This window comes from Strongylocentrotus purpuratus, unplaced genomic scaffold (genome assembly GCF_000002235.5).
Source record: "Strongylocentrotus purpuratus isolate Spur 01 unplaced genomic scaffold, Spur_5.0 spur5_scaffold_13, whole genome shotgun sequence".
NCBI classification, from domain to species: Eukaryota; Metazoa; Echinodermata; class Echinoidea; order Camarodonta; family Strongylocentrotidae; genus Strongylocentrotus; species Strongylocentrotus purpuratus.
Window position 1 is genome coordinate 13662109 of NW_022145598.1, and position 7519 is coordinate 13669627.

General features: G+C 39.3%; 1 non-coding gene across 1 annotated transcript; it reads right to left on the reverse strand.

Moving 5' to 3' along the window:
* Positions 1-688: 688 nt before the first annotated feature.
* TRNAT-CGU lies at positions 689-761 on the reverse strand. The gene has a single exon. It is a non-coding gene; the product is annotated as a tRNA-Thr (tRNA).
* Between the last annotated feature and the right edge of the window lie 6758 nt (positions 762-7519).

Genomic DNA, 7519 nt, shown 5'->3' on the forward strand with positions numbered 1-7519 from the left:
AAAGTAATTACTTTAGTATGACAAATGCAATCATGCCAACTGTGTACGTATACAACTGGGAAATCAGATGAACGAACTTTTACTACGTGATATATTTTGTTCGTCTCTGTGCAATTATTCAACACGGTCATGTTCTTTCACATTTCTCGAAGCGATATATTTATTCATTCATCGACAACCACAAAAGGAGATAATTATTTTTGGTAAGTTTTAGTGCGAAACAAATAGAGAGTTGCTCGCAAGAGAGCTCTTTGCTAATTTGTGTTTGGTTGATTGCAAATTAAAAAATGAACCTAGTGTTCATTCAATTCCCATCCAAAAGTTCATAAATGCTTTTTGTTAATCGAATTAAGCTAGTAATACTGAGGTCACTGCTTTTCTTCGATTTTGTGGTACCAGTCAACCATTTTTGTATGAAACTTTCACCAAAATCTTAATCTGGGCCCTGTCTTATAAACAGTTGCGATTAATCACCACTTATATAATATGATTGATATCAATCGCAATTATAATAATAATAATAATAATAATAATAACTTTTATTTACCCAGGGTAGCCACCTCAGTTATAGAAATGTTCTTCCAGCGAGCCCTGCATAACATAATATGTTATTACTACCCTTCTCCAATTTAATATGCTGAGCGCCTAGCTAGAAGGCAGAAGGTCCCATTGTTATAAGTCTTTGGTATGACTCGGCCGGGGTTCGAACCCACGACCTCCCGTTCACGAGGCGGGCGCTCTAACGACTGAGCCACCATGCCCGTATGTATATAAGCTTTCGGAAACAAGACGCTGCCCTTTTATTTCTATTCCATTAATCAATAACTTGATTCACTTGACACCATGGGAGAGTTTTCCCTCAGATAATCGTTTTTAGAGGGAAAAGTTTGTCTTTAGAACATTTTCTTTCATTTCAGTTCACTGAGTATCGACTGGTTGCATATGCAGTTTTAACAAATCGAATGAACATGTATATTCTGTGTGTTTAACCTCACCAGACAGTAACCTGGTTACTGTGGCCTAAATATTTCATTATTTTTTTCATTGTTTTTAGAAAAAACAGTTGACCTTAATTGGCCTAAATTTCAGCCCTTGTACCTCATGACGACATATAGAATAATAACATCCTAAACAACTTTAGTTCTTCCTTTTGTAAAGGAAGATTATCATAGACCTACTTTTGCAGGACCAGAGGAAAAGTTTATTGCAGACTGATATACGTTTAAACTCGCTGCACACAAAGTACATTGGAACTTGTTCGAAACCTTTTTTTCAAAAGCATGTTTATCAGCTCAGTTGTATATGTAATACCTGGAGCAATGGAGAAGCCATTCTTAATGGAAGGGGGGGTGGTGGTGTTTGCCGTCATTAGGGAGGAAGTCGACAAGGGCAGTTAAATGCGAGGGAGCAAAACGATGGAGTGTAGGAGGGTCTTCTATCCTTTCCTACTCTCCATTTCTCTATAATGATTTCTTCCTCTTGTATTCTCTCTCTAGCTTTCACTCTCTGCTCATTCCCACCCTCTCTTAATTCCCCCTTTTCCTCTTTCACTGTCTCCCCTCCTCTCTTTGATTTGATTTGATTTGATTTATTGGTTTCTGCATCTTTTTTCGTTTTTTCATCATACATTTTCATGAACATAATATGGTTTGATACAATATTTTAAGTGTATAATTTTATACAGATAATAAACGAAATTCAACAAATATATTGAATGCATAATTAACATACATTAGATGCAGGAGGGCTACAGAAATAAGCAAAGTAGCTTGACGTGCCCGCAGCCCTCAACATAGATACAACAATAAAAATATAAATCAAAAAGAGTGTGACTTGCAGAGAAGAAAAGGAAAGGGGAGAAAGGGAGCGTTGGTAATAATACAACATCTGCTGATTGAATGCAGGATCATTCATGAATGGATAAACGATGCTTGGTCTTTATCGCTCTCTTCCCTCTTCACGATTAAATAGGACCCTTGCCCACCCCCACACGCCCTGAAAGGTGGCTACGCCACCGGCTCAAGTACAGGGACATGACGTCCGACATTACGAGGTCACGGCCAAAACGGTCTCGGTCAATGGCGAAGGTAATGCCCCTGTCACACCACCAAAACCGTCTCCAAAAATTCTCAGTCGCACAAAGCTTGGGGTGACAGAGCCTTCTACTTCTGTGAACCCCTCCCCCCCCCCCGGGCTATGCAGTTTTAAAATAGCCCAGGCTACATAGGGTTAAGAAATATATCATGAATGGGTTTGCCTATTTCAATTCAATTCAATTCAATTCATAAATTGATTTCCAAATTCCAACATAAATTTTAAAAATGTGTAAAAAACAGCCTATGGGCAATAAAAACGTTATAAAACTATGACATATCATTCAAACCATTTTAAAAGATAAAAGACAAAACAAGTATAGCATGTAATGAGATACAAGGTGAAGAAAGGGGAAAAGTAGACCGTATAATACATAATTAATTTTGACAGACTACGTAATAAACATAAGTAGATAATTGGAACATGATGAACACAATGGAAGTCAGGTTTGTGGCTTATTTCCCTTATCAGCCGTGACAATCAGAACGATCGCAACACGCCTGATTCGTGCCCTAAGCAACTTTCTTCTCAATGCTTCCTTGGTTACTAATAACAGAGGGACAAATAATATACCTACTGCTCGTAACACGCAGGGGCGTCGCTAGACAAGCTTTGACGTTTCATTAAACTAATAGAGAAATTAAGAAGACGATTCGTTGTACCGTTCTCGACTCTTAACTATTAGGGACTTTTAGATTGAGTGGACGAGAACACGACGAACGCCGACTGATCATGCGTGTCAACGTACTTAACTGCCCATGTTGACTACAATTAGAAATCTTTGAGATTGCACTCGACAATATACATGCATGCAGGAAGTAACACTATGAACATCACGGACAAAGAAAGAGGACAAAATATACAGTTCCTCATTCTACCCTCAACAAAAGAACATCCCTTCGCTGCAATTGTGTAAAAATGTGTAGAACAGGTGAATATGCATGTGACACCTGTTCTACACATTTTTTACATAATAGCAGGGAAGGGATGTTCCTTTGTCTACCTGAGGAACTGTATATTTTATGCGCACGCGGCATACTAGTACCTTGAGCATGTAAAGGCGCTATATCAATATCAATATGTAGGTATGTATGTACTAGATTTAGGAAAATCAAGGTTGACGCATTCTCGATCGCAGACTGAGACGACGTAACGCATGCGCAGTGCCTTAAAATGACGTCGCACGTTGCAGTCAAAGCTGTTGACGTGCAAATCTAAAAGTCCCTATTGTCAACGAAACGGAGTTAAGTCTTTTGTTAATTCCGTTTGTTGCTACGGCCAGTGAAAACGAATTCGTTTAATAAAAATAAGGAAATGCAAGCACTACTTTAAACAAACAGAGCTTTGTTATTCCTTGCTCATTTTTCCTGACTGAGGTGTCATATGAAAGGGCAGAAACTTAACTTTCTAGAAATGTGATTTTCTCTTTGGAATTCAGATACGGTCCGCCAAATGATTTTCTAGTTTCCTTTCTTCAAATTCATTTTAATCACTCATGCGTAAAATATGCATCATTATAAGTGGCATCAAATAAAAGAGGAGGATCTAAGCTTTACAAATATGTGTCATTTATAAATTATAATTGTGATTAAGTTATGATAAAACATCGATAATTCTCGGTTTCGTTTTTTCTGGGACGCACTGTATATATAAAAGGATATAAGGGCCGCGGCGGGACTCGAATCGCGGACCTTGGGATCCACAGTCCTGTGACAGAACCCTATTGTTGCATAATTGTTGCCCGACGTACGTTTGCCCAGTATCATCTGCTCAACTAATTTGGAACATTTAATTGGGTAACTCTACATGTAGTAAATGGTTGGGAGAAAATAACCCGAATGTTGAACAAACATGGCCCAACTTTAATTTGCCCAATAACATTCCCCAATTATTTCATCCGTAACTACATGGTTGGTAGAAAATAACCCAACTATTGGACAACATTCGCCCAACGTCGATTAGTCCAGTAACACCTACCAAACCTATTTCTCACCTTTCATTAGGTAACTTCATATAGTAAATGGTTGGGAGAAAATAACCCAATTATCGGACAAAGTTTGCCCAAATTCGATTTACCCAGCAACATCTGCCCAACTTTTTTTAACAGGAATATTCCAATCGTGTCGATAAGGTAGAGAGAGAGAGAGAGAGAGAGAGCGAGAGAGCGAGAGAGAGAGAGAGAGAGAGAAAGGGGGGGGGGGGGCGTCGCACGTTAATCTAGGGCATACACTACACATAATTGGGGAGGGAGCTGCTCCCATGCATTCCCACGCCAATGCCAACGTGGAACCGAATAGATGTACATATTTTTTGATTAAAAAAGGGTAATGGGTTAAACTTCTTACGTTCTTCATGCAAATACGTCACAGCAAAATTTCTGTTTTACTGCTCGAAATTCTTTGCATATGTAAACTTTATACAAATCGAGCGCAATCTTAACTAAATTGTCAAATTAATCTTTTGTGATATGAGTTCACCATTTGGTTTGATGATGACAACAATTGTACTAAGTCCAAGACTCACTCAAGTAGTTCTTTGTTTGTAGCCAATAATACAGTTAATGTCGTCGCTTACATTTCCATGCTTCCACGACGTGTCCCCTTCTCCTGATGAAGAAGACGCATGCATGGAAGCATCGAAAAATTTAGGGACGATATCAAATATTACATTCGTTATAACGGTACAGTGGCTGTATACAATACACAATGATTGCCATGGAATTTGATGAACAGGATGGCTGTGCTGGAAGTAGATGAACATTTCCCACCGCCGAATCCTCCATTTTTTTTAAAGCGGAAAATAAAGCCCATGCATGAGCGCGAGTCTAATTCCGAGAAATTCGTAAATTTATTTCCTAATTGACTTTGTCAAAACAAGAGCAAAGGAACATCATAAGAAAAATGAGGACTGCCCTAGTTATTATAAGCAGCGATCGTGGCAGCCTTCAACGTCATACAGAGAGAAAATTATCCCGATAAGTTAAAATAAGAGGAAGATAGAGCGGAAAGGGTGTGACGCGAACAAAGTACTAATGGAGCACCAAATCCTGCCATTTTCCATAAAACAACATACAATATTCTAGGACATCCAAGGACATGAAATAGGGAAATTCATGAAAGTCAAACGATTCTGGGGTAGATGTAGAACTACATGTAGAATTGAATTGAATTGAATTGAATTGAATAGAACTAGAAACAAAGTGGACGCACGGGGGCTCCTATACCTCGAATTCACAAATGAATGATGAACAAAATGAACGGAGAGAGGGAGACAGTGGAGGGGCAGGGGAGGGAAAGAGCGAGAGAGAGAGAGAGAGAGAGAGAGAGAGAGAAGGGGGAGAGAAAAAAAAGAGCGAGAGAGAGAGAGAGAGAGAGAGGGAGAGAGAAAAAGAGAGAAGGGGGAAGGGACGGGGTAAGGGAGAGGGAGGGAGAGAGAGAGGGGGGGGGGGGGGATTAAAAGCAAGTTAAAAAAGGAAAACGATAGAATCTATTATCACTCTCCCTCCCCGTATCTGATGGTCGTGTCTATAACAGGTTTTAATAATGTGCAATCCATCAGAAAAGTAAAATCAGTATCCCCGCCTCAGTGCCACTAGTGCCCTTGGACCACCTTCCCACCCCCTCCCCCGATACTGGCTATATACGCCCACTGGCCGGTAAAGAAACGCACGTGTATTCATTAGTTTGAAGTTTCGAACGGCCACGATTGCATGCACGCAGTACAAACAATGTATTTTAACAAAATTTTCAAAAAAATAAATCATTAGACATTAGCAATACATACATGTGGGAGTAATTCAATAAAGCATAGAAGCGGACCACATGCGGCGAGTATGTTAACATGAACCAGAAAGTACAAACATTTCAAGATTTTGAAGTCGGACTAAATTTTGAAATAAAAACATGAGCGCAAAAAAAACAAGAATATGCTGATTCTTAAGTTGCCCGTCTTCGGTCTCATACAAAAAAGAATTAGATGGCATAATCTATGATATCAACCGTTTATTTAGATTATGGTCTAACCTAGATGAGGATGTTCTACATTTCTTATTGATCACATTTTTTCTCCCCGCTCTTTTTTTGTTAACATGTCCTCTCGTTTTCCTCATTCCTAATGATGTGGCCATTTGAAGAGAGGTGAGGGAGGCAAGGGAGCGTGGAGAGGGGGTGGCGTGGGGGAGGGGGTGTGCAACGCCCTAACTGCGCTATTGGTGACTCCAAACCCGGGAAAAAGGACGAGATTAAAATGTTAATGCTTATGGAATGATTATCTTTAATAAGTCGTTGTTACGTTTAATGAGTTTTACGTTCCTCGTGAAACAAACATGAGCGAAATACAAGACTCCACAATTATTATTATGTTTTATGGGAGGGGGGGGGGGGGTAAATATTGGCGTATGCGCACATTTTCGCGAGGGGGCAAGATGCCTTAGTGGCCGTTTATCATCCAACACTGTTTAAAAATGAAGTGAAGCTAGCCACAAAACTGTTCGTCATCAAACGATTATATCACCTTGCTGCCCAAATATAATTCATTGGGGGCACCGCCCTACCTGAATAATATGTGATGGCGGTTGGCCGAAAATCGGAACGTAAGAATCCGGAAGGTGCCGCGTGCCGCCTCGTACGCGTATGGGGTAGCTCAAATAGTGGAATTATGATAACAAAAATATACAGAACAACAACAAGCACTATTCAGTAATGCCGACATAACTAAAATAATCTGTACGTGTACACATTTTATTAAGCTCATCATGGACATGTTACCATATAACACTTCCGTAATGCTAATCTAAATTATTATCGGGTTTCCTATATCCTCCAAAATCACAAAACATGCAATATCATGTCTAAAAAAAGAGAAGCAAAATTAGATGTTGCTTGGGTGCAGGTAATAAAACCTCCGCTGCCCCTGGAACACATAAGGTCACTGTACTTTTTCTACTTTATTTATGCGTGAAAAAGATTTCTGGGGACAAAGAAAATAGAGCAAATGCAGCTGAAATAATGACCTTTTGAACTACAACAATCGCATCGTGTCAAATGTACTTATGTATGTTTACTATCGGGCGTTTGTAAACACGAATAAAAAGTTCGCGAAAATTGTCCACTTTTCAATTGCACTTTTAATGACGATCCTACGAAACATCACGTTCCTGCGGTGGTCAATTTCAAACCTTAAAGGTAAAGACCAGTTTTGGAAACGCCCCCCTTTCAAAAAATGAAATGGAGCTCTTATTACCAAACATGTGAAAGAATATGTTTTGAATAATATGTGATGATACAAATTTTGCCGAGAAACCGCCTACTAATTGATATATTTGGTAAATTATTATATCTATTTGGACCTGATAGATATAACGTACGTGAGCGCACGTGACGCGTAGTCCCATATACATCTTTCTGTGTACAGTACACTACTTTAC